At 44.8% G+C, this 22,962-nt stretch overlaps 1 protein-coding gene across 4 annotated transcripts in view; it reads left to right on the top strand.

Moving 5' to 3' along the window:
• FAM114A1 (family with sequence similarity 114 member A1) overlaps nt 1–22,962 on the top strand; it is a 136,738-nt gene that overhangs the window by 8,513 nt on the left and 105,263 nt on the right. Inside the window, exon 1 of one of the 4 annotated variants that reach the window (XM_069744606.1) lies at nt 18,998–19,192. The exons of the other annotated variants lie outside the window; for them this stretch is intronic. The gene's annotated coding sequence lies outside the window, so the exon portion shown is untranslated. Of the gene's footprint in view, nt 1–18,997; nt 19,193–22,962 lie in introns of those variants that run through there. 4 annotated transcript variants of the gene reach the window in all.

Genomic DNA, 22,962 nt, shown 5'->3' with positions numbered 1-22,962 from the left:
CAGCATAAGAGAGGTATATATACAACAACATGTGACCAATAAAGAACATGCTATCACTGTATTGTCCTAATTACGGGACCATGCTGCCTCATGAACATACATCCAGAGCGTCCCTCAAATAGACACAACAGTGTGGTCACCATTTCATTGCTCCAGCCCCTGTTACCTTCGGGCAATAATATATGCAAACTTTGCAACTAGGAGCAGTCATGTGTTGTATCGATCTCACCCACAGTTGGAGAGAGTTAACGTATCTCTTAGAAGGGTGAGCCTGCCTCTCATTCATGTGTAGCGTCTCCCGACGCGTTTCGTCCTAATGGGACTCATCAGGGGAGTAAAGACTGCCGCTTACAGAACTTACCCCATCTGTGATTTAAAAGCATTGACGGAGGCGCGCCATTGAGGCTCCGCCCCCAGCGTGTGACGCGTCTCCTATACTGCGCAAAGCATTTCCGGTATATCGGAGCCTACGTACAAGCTGTGGGACGCAGGATGTCATGGAACGCAAGCGCTCCATTTCATTCTCGTGCGCCGCTTGGCACCGGATAAATGTGTGCTCCATACCTATGTGTCAGTTAGACAAGACCACTATACGGTCTATAACTCATGCATTGAGTGCCCCCATAATAATGCGCCAATATATACAATCGGCCTGCATAACATAGTAACATAGTAACATAGTAACATAGTTAGTAAGGCCGAAAAAAGACATTTGTCCATCCAGTTCAGCCTATATTCCATCATAATAAATACCCAGATCTACGTCCTTCTACAGAACCTAATAATTGTATGATACAATATTGTTCTGCTCCAGGAAGACATCCAGGCCTCTCTTGAACCAACGGGCATCATGCATGAACAGATGAGACCACTATCCTTGCATCGGTCCCATCCGCCCCTAATATGGTACAGTATTACTCTGACTACTACTACGAACACCGCAAAAATGGCTCACCAAGGCAAGAATGATGCATCAAGATAGATACACTTATGAAACCAATGCGACACCCTCCTAAGCCATAAGGAGGAGGGATGCACAGAGACCCCAGCGCAATATGGGCATGCAAAAAAAGGAAAAAGGAAAAAATAGAAAAAAGTAAATAAAGAATGTAATAAAAAATAATAAATAAATAAAAATAAATAAAGTACCGGACACCACCGACCCGTGGGTTTTGTAAATACCCACAAAGAGAATGAAGGAAGGCTCCCTATTACACCCTTTTACTGTAAAGCCTACACTCCTGATACCTACCTAACGCGGAGGTTGGCACCCTAAAAAGAACCCTGCGCATATGGTGCCCCCACTCAACGACGGCTAGCCCTATAATCACTGTCCCTATAAACCCTATACTAGGACAGATAGGGAGGAAAAACAACTAAATGGAACTGTAAGGGAATATATCCCAGCTTTTAATTGTTGTTAGTGGGGAACAGGTAAGAGAAGTGTGCCTAGAGATATGTTTTAGTAACTGGACACCTACCTAACGCGGGGGTTGGCACCCTAAAAACCTCACGCCTTGGCGCCCCCACTCCTCGGTGGCTCTCCCTCCCTAAATGACCCTAATGACCTGCGTTAGAAGAAAAGCCATAGAGGTAGGGGGGCTTGGATTTGGGGGGGGGTGAAAAAGGTATATATATTGAAACTAAAGAAAACAGCTATAGGGCTGTAGTTCGTTCAGTCCCAATGGTTGGACTGTTTTGAGACAAAAGATCCATCTGCTTTCTTTCTGGAGGATCAATTTATCCCAGTCACCTCCTCTAGTCGGTGGCAAAATTCTGTCTATACCCACGAAAGTAATTTTTTTCTGATTGCCCTGATGGAAAGTATTCATGTGGGTTGCCACCGGAGTTTCTCTTCTATTGGCGATGTCCCGGAGGTGTTCCCCCACTCTCTTGCGAAATTCCCTTTTGGTTTTTCCCACATATTCCAGCCCACATTCACAGGTTGCTTTGTAGACAATGCCTTTCGTGCGACAATTAATAAAGTGTCGTATGGAATAAGATCTATTTGTTACATTACTTGAAAATTCTTTTGTTGTTAATATTGAGGCACAGGCCTTGCAATTTCCACATTTAAAACAGCCTTTGGTGTTATCTATACGCGGGTTTTAATTCCCTTTAGAACTTGGCATTTCGGATGATTTGCTGCAAGATGTTCAGCTACTATTTCATCTAAGCGATCCCATTCCTAATCTAGATGGTACAGGCCCCTTCACCAGTTTGAGAAACAAGAGTTCTAAGATGCCCCCTCCTATGGGTGATCTTGGATCTATTGATATTTTCTTGAATTTAGTCACAGAAGAAATTGTGAATTTGCCAGAAAATAAGAAAAGAGGGCGGTTTAACCTGTCCAGAAGCGAGATGACATGTCTGTGTAACCTCGAAAAAGATCAAAGTATCACAATAAAACCCTCTGATAAAGGGGGGAATGTGGTAATTATGGACACCACAAATTACCGTTCCATGTGCATCTCTCTTTTGGACAGAAAAGATGAATACAGGGTTCTAAGTGGTAACCCTACAGCGACTTTCTTGACAGAATTAAGAACCATCATCGAGCGAGGTTTTGAGGATGGTGTTGTGGGGAAGGAGGAAAGGGATTTTCTCATACCAAAAAATCCAGTGATCCCCACTTTTTATTGCCTCCCTAAGGTACACAAAGGGGTAACCCCCCTCAAAGGGAGACCCATAGTCTCTGGTAACAACAGTCTTACAGAGAGATTGGGGCAATATGTGGATCAAATTATTAAACCTTTTGTGAATTCTTTAAATTCTTATGTACGGGACACCACCGACCTTTTGGGCAAACTAGATGGGGTGTTTTTGGAGGAAGACATGATACTGGCGAGTATAGACGTGGAAGCGTTATACTCTTCCATCCCACACGATAAAGGTCTACTGGCAGTGAATCATTACCTCAGCACCAGGGGCACACAATATGACACACAACAGGTTTGTTCTAGAGGCCCTTGAATTCTGTCTTACCAGGAACGTTTTTCTATTTGACCACAAGTACTTCCACCAGCTCAGGGGCACTGCGATGGGCAGCCCTTGTGCGCCTTCGTATGCAAATCTGCTCCTGGGCTGGTGGGAGGAAAGAGTGGTCTTTGGAGATGGTGCCTCTACTCTAGATGAAAGGATTGTACTATGGTTGAGGTACATTGATGATGTGCTGGTCATCTGGAGAGGGAGCACCTGTGAATTTGGTAGCTTTGTAGAGGGGCTAAATGTTAACAACATAGGCCTACACTTCACATACGAGGCCAGCACAGAGAAGTTAGCATTTCTTGACATCCTTATAGAAAAAGAGAATAATGGGGCCATTTCTACTAAGACTCACAGGAAAAGCACAGCCACCAATTCTCTTCTTCGATGGGAAAGTAACCATCCGGTCCCTCTGAAGCGAGGGATCCCCAAAGGGCAATACCTGCTCAACCCAAAATGCTTTTCAAGAACAAGCCAATGATCTTTGCGGCAGATTTCTAGATAGGGGCTATCCCGAGGGGGTTTTGAAAAAGGCCTATAGAGAAACTGCAAAGAGAGATAGGAAAGACCTATTAACATCTAAACCACAGTTAGAGAATGACACGACTATCAGGTTCATTACCAGGTATTGTAATGGGGCTAATAACATCAGGGATATTCTCCAAAAGCATTGGCCCATTCTTCTAATGGACAGGGAAATTAAAGGGCATGTTTCCCCTTACCCTCAAATTACATACAGGAGAGGCATATGGTGCATAGCCATTATGACCCTAAAGGGAATTCAAACCCGCGTATAGATAACACCAAAGGCTGTTTTAAATGTGGAAATTGCAAGGCCTGTGCCTCAATATTAACAACAAAAGAATTTTCAAGTAATGTAACAAATAGATCTTATTCCATACGACACTTTATTAATTGTCGCACGAAAGGCATTGTCTACAAATCAACCTGTGAATGTGGGCTGGAATATGTGGGAAAAACCAAAAGGGAATTTTGCAAGAGAGTGGGGGAACACCTCCGGGACTTCGCCAATAGAAGAGAAACTCCGGTGGCAACCCACATGAATACTTTCCATCAGGGCAATCAGAAAAAAATTACTTTCGTGGGTATAGACAGAATTTTGCCACCGACTAGAGGAGGTGACTGGGATAAATTGATCCTCCAGAAAGAAAGCAGATGGATCTTTTGTCTCAAAACAGTCCAACCATTGGGACTGAACGAACTACAGCCCTATAGCTGTTTTCTTTAGTTTCAATATATATACCTTTTTCACCCCCCCCCCCAAATCCAAGCCCCCCTACCTCTATGGCTTTTCTTCTAACACAGGTCATTAGGGTCATTTAGGGAGGGAGAGCCACCGAGGAGTGGGGGCGCCAAGGCGTGAGGTTTTTAGGGTGCCAACCCCCGCGTTAGGTAGGTGTCCAGTTACTAAAACATATCTCTAGGCACACTTCTCTTACCTGTTCCCCACTAACAACAATTAAAAGCTGGGATATATTCCCTTACAGTTCCATTTAGTTGTTTTTCCTATCTGTCCTAGTATAGGGTTTATAGGGACAGTGATTATAGGGCTAGCCGTCGTTGAGTGGGGGCGCCATATGCGCAGGGTTCTTTTTAGGGTGCCAACCTCCGCGTTAGGTAGGAATCAGGAGTGTAGGCTTTACAGTAAAAGGGTGTAATAGGGAGCCTTCCTTCATTCTCTTTGTGGGTATTTACAAAACCCACGGGTCGGTGGTGTCCGGTACTTTATTTATTTTTATTTATTTATTTATTATTTTTTATTACATTCTTTATTTACTTTTTTCTATTTTTTCCTTTTTCCTTTTTTTGCATGCCCATATTGCGCTGGGGTCTCTGTGCATGCCTCCTCCTTATGGCTTAGGAGGGTGTCGCATTGGTTTCATAAGTGTATCTATCTTGATGCATCATTCTTGCCTTGGTGAGCCATTTTTGCGGTGTTCGTAGTAGTAGTCAGAGTAATACTGTACCATATTAGGGGCGGATGGGACCGATGCAAGGGATAGTGGTCTCATCTGTTCATGCATGATGCCCGTTATGCAGGCCGATTGTATATATTGGCGCATTATTATGGGGGCACTCAATGCATGAGTTATAGACCGTATAGTGGTCTTGTCTAACTGACACATAGGTATGGAGCACACATTTATCCGGTGCCAAGCGGCGCACGAGAATGAAATGGAGCGCTTGCGTTCCATGACATCCTGCGTCCCACAGCTTGTACGTAGGCTCCGATATACCGGAAATGCTTTGCGCAGTATAGGAGACGCGTCACACGCTGGGGGCGGAGCCTCAATGGCGCGCCTCCGTCAATGCTTTTAAATCACAGATGGGGTAAGTTCTGTAAGCGGCAGTCTTTACTCCCCTGATGAGTCCCATTAGGACGAAACGCGTCGGGAGACGCTACACATGAATGAGAGGCAGGCTCACCCTTCTAAGAGATACGTTAACTCTCTCCAACTGTGGGTGAGATCGATACAACACATGACTGCTCCTAGTTGCAAAGTTTGCATATATTATTGCCCGAAGGTAACAGGGGCTGGAGCAATGAAATGGTGACCACACTGTTGTGTCTATTTGAGGGACGCTCTGGATGTATGTTCATGAGGCAGCATGGTCCCGTAATTAGGACAATACAGTGATAGCATGTTCTTTATTGGTCACATGTTGTTGTATATATACCTCTCTTATGCTGCTATAAACCTCTGATGACATGTTTTTTGTAAGGCGGTGGTACAGAGGATAACAATGGTATGGGGCAGATATATCTATGACTAATCTTGCTCAATCTATATCTGTAGTAAAGTAACCTATGAACGCTAAAAGGGTGTAGTGAGAAGCACACATGACCATTGTCAGGACCCTAACAAGTTGAGGAGTCTGTGACAGTATAGGGTGGATGGCTATAGTGAATACCCACCATAAAAGTCATATGTATTGATTAACAGATATATAGGTTGACAATCATACAGGTGATCACATACCGTAATATCCTTTGGTACAGCCTACTATATTTTGATGCACCTATCCGGACACCCTAAGTTATGTGACATGCATCACGGTGTGCTGTGGTAAAGCAACCATATAGTATTGCCAGAAGTATTGGTTTTTATATACCCCCTTTTTTTTTCCCTTTTCTGTGGTTGTTAGGATTCACTATAGCACTGGGTTTATCCCTCCCCCGGTCCTTTATGTTTGTTATATTTAGTGGTCGTATTTTTTATTCGTATACCTAGTAAAGGTTAGTTCTTAACCCCTTTCTGACCTCGGACGGGATAGTACGTCCGAGGTCAGATCCCCTGCTTTGATGCAGGGCTCCGCGGTGAGCCCGCATCAAAGCCGGGACATGTCAGCTGTTTTGAACAGCTGACATGTGCCCGCAATAGGTGCGGGCAGAATCGCGATCTGCCCGCACCTATTAACTAGTTAAATGCCGCTGTAAATCGCAGACAGCGGCATTTAACTACCGCATCCGGCCGGGCGGCCGGAAATTACGTCATCGCCGACCCCCGTCACATGATCGGGGGTCGGCGATGCATCTCCATTGTAACCATAGAGGTCCTTGAGACCTCTATGGTTACTGATCGCCCGTCGCTGTGAGCGCCACCCTGTGGTCGGCGCTCACAGCACACGTGCAATTCTGCTACATAGCAGCGATCAGCAGATCGCTGCTATGTAGCAGAGCCGATCGTGCTGTGCCTGCTTCTAGCCTCCCATGGAGGCTATTGAAGCATGGCAAAAGTAAAAAAAAAAAGTAAAAAAAATGTGAAAAAAATAAAAAAAATATAAAAGTTTAAATCACCCCCCTTTCGCCCCAATCAAAATAAATCAATAAAAAAAATAATAAAATCTACACATATTTGGTATCGCCGCGCTCAGAATCGCCCGATCTATCAACTAAAAAAAAGCATTAACCTGATCGCTAAACGGCGTAGCGAGAAAAAAATTCAAAACGCCAGAATTACGTTTTTTAGGTCGCCGCGACATTGCATTAAAATGCAATAACGGGTGATCAAAAGAACGTATCTGCACCAAAATGCTATCATTAAAAACGTCATCTCGGCACGCAAAAAATAAGCCCTCAACCGACCCCAGATCACGAAAAATGGAGACGCTACGAGTATCGGAAAATGGCGCAATATTTTTATTTTTTTTTTTTTAGCAATACTGTACCATATTAGGGGCGGATGGGACCGATGCAAGGATAGTGGTCTCATCTGTTCATGCATGATGCCCGTTGGTTCAAGAGAGGCCTGGATGTCTTCCTGGAGCAGAGCAATATTGTATCATACAATTATTAGGTTCTGTAGAAGGACGTAGATCTGGGTATTTATTATGATGGAATATAGGCTGAACTGGATGGACAAATGTCTTTTTTCGGCCTTACTAACTATGTTACTATGTTACTATGTTACTATGTTATGCAGGCCGATTGTATATATTGGCGCATTATTATGGGGGCACTCAATGCATGAGTTATAGACCGTATAGTGGTCTTGTCTAACTGACACATAGGTATGGAGCACACATTTATCCGGTGCCAAGCGGCGCACGAGAATGAAATGGAGCGCTTGCGTTCCATGACATCCTGCGTCCCACAGCTTGTACGTAGGCTCCGATATACCGGAAATGCTTTGCGCAGTATAGGAGACGCGTCACACGCTGGGGGCGGAGCCTCAATGGCGCGCCTCCGTCAATGCTTTTAAATCACAGATGGGGTAAGTTCTGTAAGCGGCAGTCTTTACTCCCCTGATGAGTCCCATTAGGACGAAACGCGTCGGGAGACGCTACACATGAATGAGAGGCAGGCTCACCCTTCTAAGAGATACGTTAACTCTCTCCAACTGTGGGTGAGATCGATACAACACATGACTGCTCCTAGTTGCAAAGTTTGCATATATTATTGCCCGAAGGTAACAGGGGCTGGAGCAATGAAATGGTGACCACACTGTTGTGTCTATTTGAGGGACGCTCTGGATGTATGTTCATGAGGCAGCATGGTCCCGTAATTAGGACAATACAGTGATAGCATGTTCTTTATTGGTCACATGTTGTTGTATATATACCTCTCTTATGCTGCTATAAACCTCTGATGACATGTTTTTTGTAAGGCGGTGGTACAGAGGATAACAATGGTATGGGGCAGATATATCTATGACTAATCTTGCTCAATCTATATCTGTAGTAAAGTAACCTATGAACGCTAAAAGGGTGTAGTGAGAAGCACACATGACCATTGTCAGGACCCTAACAAGTTGAGGAGTCTGTGACAGTATAGGGTGGATGGCTATAGTGAATACCCACCATAAAAGTCATATGTATTGATTAACAGATATATAGGTTGACAATCATACAGGTGATCACATACCGTAATATCCTTTGGTACAGCCTACTATATTTTGATGCACCTATCCGGACACCCTAAGTTATGTGACATGCATCACGGTGTGCTGTGGTAAAGCAACCATATAGTATTGCCAGAAGTATTGGTTTTTATATACCCCCTTTTTTTTCCCTTTTCTGTGGTTGTTAGGATTCACTATAGCACTGGGTTTATCCCTCCCCCGGTCCTTTATGTTTGTTATATTTAGTGGTCGTATTTTTTATTCGTATACCTAGTAAAGGTTAGTTCTTAACCCCTTTCTGACCTCGGACGGGATAGTACGTCCGAGGTCAGATCCCCTGCTTTGATGCAGGGCTCCGCGGTGAGCCCGCATCAAAGCCGGGACATGTCAGCTGTTTTGAACAGCTGACATGTGCCCGCAATAGGTGCGGGCAGAATCGCGATCTGCCCGCACCTATTAACTAGTTAAATGCCGCTGTAAATCGCAGACAGCGGCATTTAACTACCGCATCCGGCCGGGCGGCCGGAAATTACGTCATCGCCGACCCCCGTCACATGATCGGGGGTCGGCGATGCATCTCCATTGTAACCATAGAGGTCCTTGAGACCTCTATGGTTACTGATCGCCCGTCGCTGTGAGCGCCACCCTGTGGTCGGCGCTCACAGCACACGTGCAATTCTGCTACATAGCAGCGATCAGCAGATCGCTGCTATGTAGCAGAGCCGATCGTGCTGTGCCTGCTTCTAGCCTCCCATGGAGGCTATTGAAGCATGGCAAAAGTAAAAAAAAAAAGTAAAAAAAATGTGAAAAAAATAAAAAAAATATAAAAGTTTAAATCACCCCCCTTTCGCCCCAATCAAAATAAATCAATAAAAAAAATAATAAAATCTACACATATTTGGTATCGCCGCGCTCAGAATCGCCCGATCTATCAACTAAAAAAAAGCATTAACCTGATCGCTAAACGGCGTAGCGAGAAAAAAATTCAAAACGCCAGAATTACGTTTTTTAGGTCGCCGCGACATTGCATTAAAATGCAATAACGGGTGATCAAAAGAACGTATCTGCACCAAAATGCTATCATTAAAAACGTCATCTCGGCACGCAAAAAATAAGCCCTCAACCGACCCCAGATCACGAAAAATGGAGACGCTACGAGTATCGGAAAATGGCGCAATATTTTTATTTTTTTTTTTTTAGCAAAGTTTGGAATTTTTTTTCACCACTTAGATAAATAAAAAACCTAGTCATGTTAGGTGTCTATGAACTCGTAATGACCTGAAGAATCATAATGGCAGGTAAGTTTTAGCATTTAGTGAACCTAGCAAAAAAGCCAAACAAAAAACAAGTGTGGGATTGCACTTTTTTTGCAATTTCACCGCACTTGGAATTTTTTTCCCGTTTTCTAGTACACGACATGCTAAAACCAATGATGTCGTTCAAAAGTACAACTCGTCCCGCAAAAAATAAGCCCTCACATGGCCAAATTGACGGAAAAATAAAAAAGTTATGGCTCTGGGAAGGAGGGGACCGAAAAACGAACACGGAAAAATGAAAAATCCCATGGTCATGAAGGGGTTAAAGGGAACCTGTCATCAGATTCTCCCAGTATAAAGTACATCCACCACCTTTACCACCTAATTTACAGTATTCTAGGAAGATGTTTGAGTCTCCTCTGCATAGCCCGAAAAATAGCTTTTATTATCCCTCCAATACAGTGCGGTCCGGTCTGATGGGCTTCTCTGATCTTGATCCAGGGCCTCCTCTCTTCTTACGATCGCCGTCCTCCTTCCCTGCTTCGCGTGGAGGACTCTTCTGTCATTATCACAGTGTCCCCCATCGTGGCAGCACCCTGCTCTCGCCCCCTGCGCAAGCATATTTCTCTGCAGCGTTTCAGGCAGCACCACCTGCCAGGTGATTCCCAGTTCTCGGTTTAGCTGGATCTTCCGATACAGTAAGCCATTCCGCAATTGAAGTCTCTCCCACTGGCGAAGGATCTGCAAAGTTCCTGTGGACAGGGCGTCTCTCTCTCCTTGATTGGGCAACTGTTTCAGGGCCACTCACTGCCTTAACTGAGCGAATTCGCCATCCTCCTGCTGAAGTCGTACTCATTCGTCATGGGATCGCCCCAGGGTACATTTTTGAGTGCCGTCTGAATCCTGTTCCTGCGTAGCCGCCATCGTCCTGGCGGAAGTTCGGAACTCGGGGATTTCTTCAGCCTCCAGTTCTTCATTCCGGTTGGGTCCAGGTCACTCGTGTGTCACTCTGGACAAAGCATCTACACGGGTGTTCTCAGCTTTTTTCCGGTAAGCGATCTTATACCGGTATTTAGCCATTCGGGCCACCCACCGCTGCTCCATGGCCCCCAGTTTTGCATTCTCCACGTGAGCTAAAGGGTTGTTGTCGGTGTGCATCAGGACTTCAGACCTGGACAGGTATTCAGCAAACTTCTCAGTCATGGCCCACACCAACGCCGGCAGTTCCAGTTTAAAAGAACTGTAATTGTCCAGGTTTCGTTCAGTCGTGGAGAGACTGGCTTGCGTAGGTGATTACTCGCTCCCTTCCGTCCTGTATTTTTTCTGCACAAATACAATGGGAGCTGCCCATGGGCTTTGGCTTTCTGTAATTACTCCACTCTGTAGCATTTGTGTTAACATTCCCTTCACTTCTTGATACATTTGTGGTGGGATCTGACGGTAGCGTTCACGGATAGGTGCAGCATTTCCAATCGGAATTTCATGGGTGATCGCCGTGGTACACCCAAAATCTTCATCATGAAGGGCAAAAACGTCCTGGTATCGGCCGAGCAGAGCGTCCACCTGTAGCACTTGTTGTCCTCTCTGAGATTGACACACCGCACTAGTACATTACTGTCGTGGACAGTGGCTTGAAGGGCAGAGTGAGCACCGTTTGACCTGGTGTCAAGACAAGGTTGGCTGCAGCTGGGACTACCACTTTCCCCAAGGTTTTTCCATCGCTCGAAGTCTCTTGGGCCTGCGCACTCGGATTATTTGTTGGAACACCCTCCTTTTGAGGGGTGCAAGAGCTCCACTGCTTCAGAAACACATCTGACAACTCACTGATTAGAAGTTTTCCAAGTTCTTTTAACACGTTCATCCCTAAAGTCACATTGGGGCCACTGCCAGGGTCCACCACGGTTAACACGACTCCTTTTTGACCCACGTTTTTAGCACATATGGTGATTTGCATCCAAACCACCCCTGCGACCAGGATGGGCAACTGGTTTCCAGCTGTCAGCTTGATCACTGGACCCCATAAAGGCCACATTGTCTCAGAGAAATGTCTTCGGAAATTGTGGTTACTTGGGAGCCGGTGTCAACTAAGCAGCGAACGACCAGTCTGTCCATTTCGGCCCATACAAGAGGACACAAGGATACTAAACTTGTGGGACTTTTTGCTCTCCTTCTTGACTGTTCAGGCTCTAGGTGGCGTTCCTCGGCCACGGAGCCTCCTAATTTAATGGACGACGTTAAAGAGGTCGGCCCCGCCGAACACATCCCAGAGCCAAGTGTCCAGGTTCTCCACAGTTGTAGTAAGTGGGTTCAGCTTTTCTGCCTGTGGGTCTTGTTTCCCGCCGTGGCTCTGGCCCAGTTCTTCCTTCAGGGGGGTGTGGTGGTACTGGAGTTTTCCTCCTGGAGTCGGATATTTCTTGATGTCTTGAAGTTCTTTCAGTAGCTCTATCACCCAACTCTGCTCGGCTGCCAGTGCCAGAGATACCTCCCTGCTCCAGATCTTCCCTGCTGGGACTGTCACCCCCTGCTCTTGCTCACATACACGCGCCTCAGCCCCAACTTCTAAAAATGTCAAGCGCGTATTTACCTGTAAGCGCTCTCGCAAGACCTGTTTCAACATTGCATCTCTCAAGCCTTTCACTAACTGATCTCGCTGTACTATATCAGAGGGCACTACGCCTATGCCGTCATGCTTCACAATTACAATATGGATCTCTTGCAGCGTGTTCATATAGTCAGTCACGGTCTCCCCCTCCCTTTGTACATGACTAAATAAGTGCATATGCAGTTCTCCAACGTCTGTAGGGTCTCCGTGTATCTCCTCCAGTATTTGCAACACCTTATCAAAGGTATCCCGCTCACGGAGGGGCCGGTGCATGACGGAACTCCTCGCTTCCCCGTCTAAAGCTATCACAACAACCTCTGTCTCTAATGCCAGGGTTATGGGGTGCATTCTCAACCTACCCCTGACCCGCTCAGTCCAGTCCCATAACAGAGTGTTGCTTCCAGTGAATTTCAGGAGCTTACTTAGCATTGCTGCCAATGATATGCTGGTCCTTGGAGCACCCCCCACCGCTTGATCTGCCTCCTGCATGCTGGAAGACTGCATCTAGCTGACTACGCCAGGTGTGAGCAGGTTGCATGATGCAGTGACACACGGGAAACAGATCAAGGGTTAATGTATTTAATTGAACACGGATATACTCCAAGCAGGGAGTTAAGCAGTTTTGCAGAGTTATTGCAGTAATGGGGGAAAACAAACAAGGAAATAAGGTGAATGAAGCAACACCGGTGATAAGGTAGAAACGAGTTCTTAAAGCATAACTTAACTTATCCGGTCAGTCGACTTCCAGGTGATGGATTCAATGATATGGAGCGGTGACGCTGACAGCAGTTAGCGAAGGCTTGTTCCGGTGGCATCCTGACGGTGACATTCGTCTCTGATGCCACACGCAGGGTTCTGAATCCAGGGATTGGGATCGCGGGTAAAATGTGGGCCGCAACACAGTTCAGACCCACCGTGGCTTGGCAGATCTGGACCAGAGAGTCAGGGCATAGTTCACGGTCACGTACCTGGTCTTTCTCTGAAGCGGGACGAGCGCGGTACAAGCAGGACCACAGTGTTTAGGAGAGCCAGCGGGGGCACTCCAAGTCTCTGTGCACAGTCTCTACGGGTACCCTAGGGGATCCTCAGGCACGGGCCTGCGCTGCTCTGGTGCTGCGAGGACGGAGCACTTCCTTCTCCCTGCCGTATGCTGTCTTTTCCAGTCAAGTCTGCTCGCTTTTGCGCATGCTCTGCTCTCCCTGAGCTAACTACGCCCCTGCTGCTGCGTGCAGACGTCTGTCCAGTTGATTAAGCTTTCCCCCAGACAACAGAGGAGACAGAACCGACAGTTCCGGACCCGGCGCAAGAAAGGTACCGATCCTTCTGCTTACACAAATACATTCCTTATCCCCCTTATCTGATCATGGACTCCATGTTGGAAGGAAAGAAATACATTTAGGCTATGTGCACATTTTCAGGATTTTTTGCGTTTTTTTTCGACCGTTTTCTGCCGAAAAAATGCTTTAAAAAAAGCTTACGTAAGCACACCATCATTTTTAAATCATTCTGCATTTTTTGTGCACATGCTGCGTTTTTTTTCCGCGGCGGAATCGCATTCCGGAAAAAACGCAGCATGTTCATTCTTTGTGCGGAATCACGGGGATTCCGCACACATAGGAATGCATTGATCCGCTTACTTCTCACATGGAATAGTAAAAGATAGAATGTTAAAAATAATTTTAAAAAAATTGGGATATTCTCACCTACCGGCGTCCCCCGCAGCCTTTCTGCTCCTCGCGATGCTCCCGTTCCCAGTAATGCCTTGCGGCAATGACCTGTGATGACGTAGCGGTCTCGCGAGACCGCTACATCATCTGGGGTCATTGCCACGAGGCTTTACTGGGAACAGAAGCTGCCAGGAGCGGGAAGGCTGCGGGGGACGCCGGAAGGTGAAAATATCACGATTTTTTATTATTTTTAACATTCTATTTTTTACTATTGATGCCGCATAGGCAGCATCAATAGTATAAAGTTGGTCACACTTGTCAAACACTATGTTTGACAAGTGTGACCAGCCTGTCAATCAGTTTTCCAAGGCAGATCGCTTGGAAAACGCTAGCATTCTGCAAGCTAATTACGCTTGGAAAACGCTAGTGTTTAGCGGGAAAACGCATGGCAATTCCGCATGCGATATACCCGAGGCAGGGAGTTGCAGAATTGCCACGGAAATTTCCGCAGAAATTCTGCAATGTGTGCACATAGCCTTAGAAAGAAACTAAAATGAAGTCAGGATAGATAAAATATTAATCCTGCTCTCATAGTACCAATAAAAACGTCAATTCATTCCACACAAAAAAACAAGCCCTCACGTGACTGTAGGCAGAAATATGGAAAAATTATAGTTCTCAAAATATGGCAATGCAAAAGCTAGTTTAGTTTTTTGCTAAAAAAAAAAGCATCTTTTAGTGAGTGATAGCAGCAAAACTGACCAGAACAAAGTCGTCTAATCCCTTATACCGCACGAGGAACTTCATAAAAATAAATAAAACCAATTTTTCACCTGTTGATTCATTCACTCTGCCTTCCAAAGATCTCAGTAATGCTCAGTACACATTTATTCTGCGCTGAGCACTTACACTGGGGTTTTCCTGTAAATCTCTGAAATTTTTGATTCAGATGGAACCTATGGCGGGAGATTCCATATAATGAGGCAGAAGGAGGCATTGTGGATACCTTGTGGCCTATGATCAAGTGGTGTCCGTCTTTTTAGGTGTGCATAAAAGTGCAGTCGGCCAGTTAACAGTGAACAGAGGCCAGACGGAGTCCAGAGTAACTCTTCTGCCTCATTATAGTGAATGGATCCCTCAGGGGTTTCATCTGAATCACGTCACTCAGAGATTTAGATGGAAACCCCCATGTAAGTGGTTAGCTTAGAGCGCTGGATAAATGTGATCCCAAGTTTTATGTAAAATGTTCCCAGTGAAAGCTTCATCTCAATCCCCCAAAAAAGCAAGTCCTACTCAGGTCCGTCATCTGTCAGTGGAAATATAGGGGGCTTCCTTGTTACTGGTAGTATAAAGGCTCTGGAATAGCGCTATGGCTCCTCACCGCCAAAAGAAATACAGCAAATTCTGCGCTTCCAAATGCCCCCCCCCCCCTCCATTTTGAGCCCCACAGTGTGTCTAAAATGCATTAACGTCCACATATTTGGCATTTCTGTAGCGATCAGAGCCCGTTTAACTTATGGGTGCATGTCTCCAGAAGCATGTACTGGGCACTACAATAGCAGATTTGCATTTTCACTCCGCAACATCCACTGCTGCATGTTTCTGGAAAACACCAATGGAGTCAAATCATCACTACATCTGTAAATACATTTCTAAAAAGAGGTCACTTGAGGGGAATTCTGCTCTTCTAGCAATTAGGGGCTCTGTATATGGAGTCCACAAACATTTCTAGGAAAATCTGCACTCCAGGAGGCAAGGAGATATAGTTTTTAAAATGGGGTCACTTATGGGGAGTTCTGCTGTTGTGGCACCTCATGGGCTCTCTCAGAATGTCATGGTACCCACAAACCATAACAGTAACAACCTGGGGGTTCAAGGTGTTCACCACACATCTAGATACATTCCTTCAGTGGTCTAGTTACCAAAAATGGTGTAATTTGTGGGGGGTTTCCTATATCTAGCCACATCAGGGGCTCTCCAAACATGACATGGCGTCCACTCTCAATTGCAGCCATTTTTGTGTTAAAAAAGTCAAACTGCTTCTTTCCTTCCGATCTCTGCCATGCGCCCAAACAGAAGTTTTCCCCCACATATGGGGTATCTGCATACTCAGGAGAAATTGCGCAACAAATTTTGGGGTTCATTTTCTCCTGTTACCCTTGTAAAGAAAATTTTAAAAAAATAGGGCTAAAGTAACATTTTTGTGAGAAAAAAAAAAAGTAAAATGCTCATTTTTTTTTTTCTTTCGCATTGCATTAATTCCTGTGAAACACCTGATAAACTTATTAAATGTGGTTTTGTGGAATTTGAGGGTTCCAGTTTTCAGAATGGTGTCGCTTTTTGGTGTTTTCTGTCATAGTGGCCCTCGAAAGTCACTTCAAATGTAATTTGGTCCCTAAAAAATGGATCTTTAAATTTTGTTGGAAAAATGAGAAATTACTGATCAAATTTTAACCCTACTAACAAAAAAAAGTTTCAAAAATTGTGCTGATGTAAGGTAGATATGTGGGAAATTGTATTCATTAGCTATTTTGTGTGACATAACTCTAGTTTGGGGGCATAAGAATTAAAAGTTTGGAAATTGTGTAATTTTTGCCAAATTTCTAATATTTTCTCAAATAAACGCAAGTCATATTGCAAATTTTACCACTATCATGAAGTACAATAAATATGTCACGAGAAAACAATCTCAGAATCATCAGGATCCGTTGAAGCGTTCCAGACTTCTAACCTCATAAAGAGACAGTGGTCAGATTTTAACCCCTTCACGACATGCCCCGTACTAGTACGGCGCATGTCATGTCTCCCCCTTTGATGTGGGCTCCGGCTGTTATGTACAGCTGACATGTGTGCGCAATAGCGGCAGGTGGAATCACGATCCACCTGCCGCTATTAACCAATTAACTGCCGCTTCCGGCCGCGCGGCCGGAAATGAGTGCATCGCCGACCCCCGTCACATGATCGGGGGTCAGCGATGCATCAGGATTGTTTTGTAACCATAGAGGTCCTTGAGACCTCTATGGTTACTGATGCTGGCCTGCTGTGAGCACTACCCTGTGGTCGGCACTCATAGCAAGCCTGCAATTCAGCTACATAGGAGCGATCTGATGATCGCTGCTACATAGGAGCGATCTGATGATCGCTGCTATGTAGCAGAGACGATCCAGTTGTGCCAACTTCTAGCCTCTCATGGAGGCTATTGAAGCATGGCAAAAGTAAAAAAAAAAAATCTAAAAAATATGAAAAATAAAAAAATATATAAAAGTTGAAATCACCCCCCTTTTTGCCACATCCAAAATAAAAACCTACACATATTTGGTATCGCCGAGTTCAGAATCGCCTGATCTATCAATAAAAAAAAGATTAACCTGATCGCTAAACAGCATAGCGAGAAAAAAATTGGAAACGCCAGAATTACGTTTTTTTGGTCGCCGCGACATTGCATTAAAATGCAATAACAGGCGATCAAAAGAACCTATCTGCTGAAAAGTGGTATCATTAAAAACGTCAGCTTGGCATGCAAAAAATAAGCCCTCATCCAACCCCAGATCACGAAAAATGGAGACAATACAGGTATCAGAAAATAACGCACATTTTTTTTTTAGCAAAGTTTTGAATTTTTTTTTTTTCACCACTTAGATAAAAAATAACCTAGACATGTTAGGTGTCTATGAACTTGTAATGACGTAGAGAATCATAGTGGCAGGTCAGTTTTAGCATTTAGTGAACCTAGCAAAAAAGCCAAACAAAAAACAAGTGTGGGATTGCACTTTTTTGGCAATTTCACCACACTTGGAAATATGGTAAAACCAATGGTGTCGTTCAAAAGTACAACTCGTCCCGCAATAAATAAGCCCTCACATGTCCATATTGACAGAAAAATAAAAAAGTTATGGCTCTGGGAAGGAGGGGAGCGAAAAACGAAAACGCAAAAACGAAAAAGGGCTGCGGTGTGAAGGGGTTAAAAATGGGGCCGAGTCATTAAGTGGTTAAGAAGAAAATTAAAGTTTAGTTGTTTTTTGTATATAAAAAAAACGCTGCTTCAAAATTAAATGAAAGCCGCAGCAAATATAGGGAAAATCTGCCATAAGCTGCCCTCAGTTACATTGCTGGGAGGGGAGAGAAGGCATCAAAAAAGATCATTTCTTCCATTTCCAATCTCTTAAAGGGAACCTGTCAAGTAAAAAACACTATTAACCTGCTGATATGGAGTTAATCGCATTCTGAGCCTGCCTGGCGCCCGCACTGAGACCCCCACTGTTGGGAAAATATGATTTTTATTCCCCGCAGCAGAGTTCAGCGTTCAGTCACCGGGGCAGCGCCGGTACGAGATCAGTCACCGCTCTGTGTCTGAGTGCAAGCGCCCAGTAAGTTCAGGACACTAATTACCTGCAGATTAACCCCGTATCTGCAGGTTAATAGCGCTTTTTCATGTGCAGGTTCCCTTTAAGTCCTGCGGTCATAATTGTCCGTGGAATGTAAGATGTTCTAGTGCTCTGATTATTATTATTTATTATTATAGCGCCATTTATTCCATGGCGCTTTACATGTGAGGAGGGGTATACATAATAAAAACAAGTACAATAATCTTGAATAATACAAGTCATAACTGGTACAGGAGGAGAGAGGGCCCTGCCCGCGAAGGCTCACAATCTTATGTAGCCGTTCTGATCACATCCGTTTTTCTGTCACTGCATGTTGGGAGTTGTAGTCCAAGAAAGCTGCAGTAGGACAAGCTATCTAGGTTCTTGTTGTATGTTCCAAAACAAAAAACAGGTCACAGTTGTCTCAAAGTCCTTCCATATTCTTCTTTATTGTCGTATTTATTAACAATTATGTGAATAGAAATAATAAGTAATACATTCCCAGACAACTTCTTCTAATTCTAGTAGAACTACAAGTCACAGACAGCATATCCCAACAGATCTAAAGCCAGGAAAAATGTGGCCTGTCCCCAGTTACAGCCAGGCAATTCCTCCTCTGTCTGGGGATGTGTCTACTTATTTTTTTTTTTCCTCTCTCAATAACTTTATCAGTCACCATTGTAGGACTTCAGGGTGGAGAGTTTGGCCCATTAACCCTTTCACACTGGAACAAAATTGAGACTTTTTCCTACTGCAGTTATTGATCCCCTCCGGCACTTAGAGGACAGACATTACTAATGCTGTGCATAGAGTTTATCAATCGCTGGTGTGTGAGGGCGAAGATCTGCCCTGACGCCTGCTGTCAGCTGATTGTGTCCAGCATGGCGAGGGTTACGCGGGGAGCCTGCAGCGTGGCAGTGTGTGGCTGCTTGTGATCACATCTGGCTGCTGAGAGGTAGGTGCTGTAGGGTTACGCTGCTCTGACCAGCACAAAGGGTTAAAAAGAGGAAATTAGTTCTCTTTTTTTGGGATATGAAAGTTTTAAAAGTTGAAAGAAGTTTTATTCTGCCAGATCGACCTACAGCGGCGATATTGTCAGAGGGCATCATACATCTAATCCTATAGATATTTACATAGATGCGGATGTAGCAGAGCCCAGGTTGGCACATGGTAGTTTGATGTCACATCAGTGATTTTATGAAGGGCTGGAAGCAGTTATTATAATGATACATTCAGCATTGTTAAATATCATTCTACAGCCTTATTATCTGTAAATTGGCATTTAAGAAATGTCTAAATAAATAAATAAACAAGAGTCCAGAAACGAGGAAGCGATGGGAGGTGAATACATGTTAATGTACCGGAGTATACACACGTGCCTAGAATATCGGTGACCTATAGTGTTTCCTATATGGAGACGGAGCTGTTCAGCGCTAACTACTAATCATTGTGTTTATGCTGTAAACTTCGCTCCCGTTGTCCTTTTGTGCAGCCGGTGACTTGATGATCCTATCAAAGGAAAACAAATACAAAAGATTTCTCTGCTTTTGGAACGTGTAAGGATTATACATGGAGATGTTCCCAATTGTTTGGGTAAGATTTACTAACATAATTCTGGAGTAAATGCTATGTTCCATATTTATTTAGGGTTTTATTTGACAGGTTTTGTGCTGTCATTTTAAACAGACGACTCACTGACCCATAGAGATTCATTGATCCGGTATTATTATTTTACTCACATGGCGCCAATAATTCCGCAGTGACTTAAATAATCTTCATCTCTGTCCCCATTGGGGCTCACAATCTGCATTCCCTATCAGTATGTGTTTGTGGTGTGGTAAGAAATTAGAGGAAACCCACTCTAACACGGGGAACATACAAACTCCTTGCAGAGGTTGTCTTTGGTGGGATTTGAACCCAGGACTCCATCACTGCAAGGGTGCAGTGCTAGCCTGTCATGCACAGTGTAGGAGAGACTAAGTGCAACACAAAGGGATGAGGGGAAGGGAACCCAGCAATAGGGAAAGGGGGAGTGGGGACCCCTAGGCAGATCTAACGTCACCCTGTCTGCCCTAAACGTCCCTATATAGGTTCTGCACCTATCGCCAAGCAGGAACCTAATCCCTGCCTGACCCTGGCAATTAGCCCTGCTTAGGGAAGAACGGAGTAAGCACCAGTCAATCCCAACTACAACTAAAGACAGCTGGGGTAGACAAACAAAGGGAACACTTATATTGAGTGGACCCAGAGACGTAACACAGATGTCCTCCAGCAGCACCAAAGAGGAAGATAGCCGACTGCTATAGCTCCAAGCCTCAAGAGGGGCAAATGGATATATCACTGGCGATTCCCAGAAGCAAGCAGGAAGTCTACAAATACCCAGGTCCAGGTGTGCCAATTAGAGTCGGGGGAGGTTGCCACCGGGTCCAAAAGTCAGAAGAACAAGGAAGGCGTCTGCAAAGTCAAATGCAGAGACCTTCTGCAGCCAGATGCTGTGCGACTGTCTGCAGCCTCTGACACACCCGTGACATAACCACTGAGCCATCCTTATAGATATTCATTTTAAAATTGGATCCATGTGTCTGATCCGTAAATCATGTCCTATACTCATCGATTTTTCACATCACGCCACCCAGAGGCATAGCTAGATTTGGGGGAGGGCGAAACTTCTGAGTGGGCCCCTAACCAGTTAACCCTGATTACGACTATGGTGGGGCACCCTAATAGTGGATGTAGGAGAACCTCAGTCAACGATAGAGCGGTTATTAAAAAAAAAATCTCTATACAAAGACCAACATTGACATTACTGCCATATTATGACATATATCAGTAGATACCAGTGCTGCAGAACATGTAACTGAATACAGTACAGTTACAGATAATGACTAAGGCTATGGTCACACATATTTTTTTCAGGATTTTTTGGTATGTGTTTTTTTAAAGCAAATACCTGTGGTTTGCTTAAAAATCGTGAGCACAGGGGCCTGGAGCGGCTCGCCCTCTGGTATCTACGCTACCGACTCAGACATTGAAGTCTATGGGGTTTGTAATGCAGCAGGTTTCTTGTCCGTGCAGCAATGAGACCGTGACCAAAGAAAGTTCAACTCAAACTACTTTATTTTCCAACTTACAAACAAATCCAAAACGAACAAACTTACAAACAAATCCTAAACCAGGGATTCAAGCTTCAGGAGGATAATTTGCATATTCCAGGTGCCTTCTGGGAAAAGCGAAGAGTCTCCCTCAGCTAGAAGATCGTTGGGTACAGCCGGGACCAGCTGCTTGGAAAGCATCACCAAACCAGGGATTCAAGCTTCAGGAGGATAATTTGCATATTCCAGGGGCCTTCTGGGAAAAGCGAAGAGTCTCCCTCAGCTAGAAGATCGTTGGGTACAGCCGGGACCAGCTGCTTGAAAAGCATCACCAAACCAGGGATTCAAGCTTCAGGAGGATAATTTGCACATTCCAGGGGCCTTCTGGGAAAAGCGAAGAGTCTCCCTCAGCAAGAAGATCGTTTGGTATAGCCGGGACCAGCTGCTTGGAAAGCATCACCAAATCGCGCGCCGTAAGAATTTTTGCCTGTAGGACATTATTGCAAGAAAGCTTGGCTGAGTAGATTACACAAGAAGGAAAACACACAGTAAGTCAGCAGGATCTAGGAGCAACATGGCAGATGTGACAACCTACGTGGTGAGCTGCAGCATGTGCTACATGTTCACAGATCGACCAGAAGAAGAATCGAATTTCACCTGTCAGAAGTGTAGACTAGTGGCCCTTTTAGAAGAAAAGGTGCGGAGTCTGGAAGAAAGAATAGCAACTTTGAAACTCATCAAAGAGAATGAAGACTTCCTAGACAGAACAGAAGCATCTCTACTAGTCACAGAAGGTGAAAAAAGTGTCAGAGAACCTCCAAAAGCAGATGAGTGGAAGCATGTGACCAAAAGAAGCAAGAAGACCATGGAGAAATCACCAACCACACAACTGAAGAACCGATATCAAATCTTTGTAGAGGATGAAGATGGCACACCTAAGGATGAAGCAATACCAGCAAGCAAAAAAGAAAAGGGCACACAGCAACAAGTGACAGCAAAAAGCACAGCCAAGAAGCAACGAAGAGTGGTGGTGGTGGGAGACTCACTACTGAGAGGCACAGAAGCAGCCATCTGCAGACCGGACATAACTGCAAGAGAAGTATGCTGCCTTCCAGGTGCGATGATCAAGGATGTGACCGATAGGATACCAAAGCTCTTCAGCTCCATGGACGACCACCCATTTCTTCTGATACATGTTGGCACCAATGACACGGCAAGGAAGGACCTACCGACAATCTGCAAGGACTTTGAAGAGTTGGGGAAGAAAGTAAAGGAACTGGATGCACAGGTAGTTTTTTCTTCTATCCTTCCAGTAGACGGGCATGGCACCAGGAGATGGAACAGGATCCTACATGCGAACAACTGGCTAAGACGATGGTGCAGACAACAAGGATTCGGATTCCTGGACCACGGTGTGAATTACTTGTACGATGGACTCCTCGCCAGAGACGGACTACACCTCAACAAACCTGGGAAACACACATTCGCCAGAAGACTCGCTACACTCATCAGGAGGGCGTTAAACTAGAAGAAGAGGGGACAGGAAGAAAAACATTAGACTCGAACAAAGAAGACCCAGGAAAACATACTCAGAAGGGAGGTAAGAACATTTCTAAAACAATCCACAGCGAGG

The sequence above is a fragment of the Ranitomeya imitator genome, chromosome 1, assembly GCF_032444005.1.
Source record: "Ranitomeya imitator isolate aRanImi1 chromosome 1, aRanImi1.pri, whole genome shotgun sequence".
In the NCBI taxonomy this organism is placed as follows: domain Eukaryota; kingdom Metazoa; phylum Chordata; class Amphibia; order Anura; family Dendrobatidae; genus Ranitomeya; species Ranitomeya imitator.
This window is presented reverse-complemented; position numbering and strand designations above follow the sequence as displayed.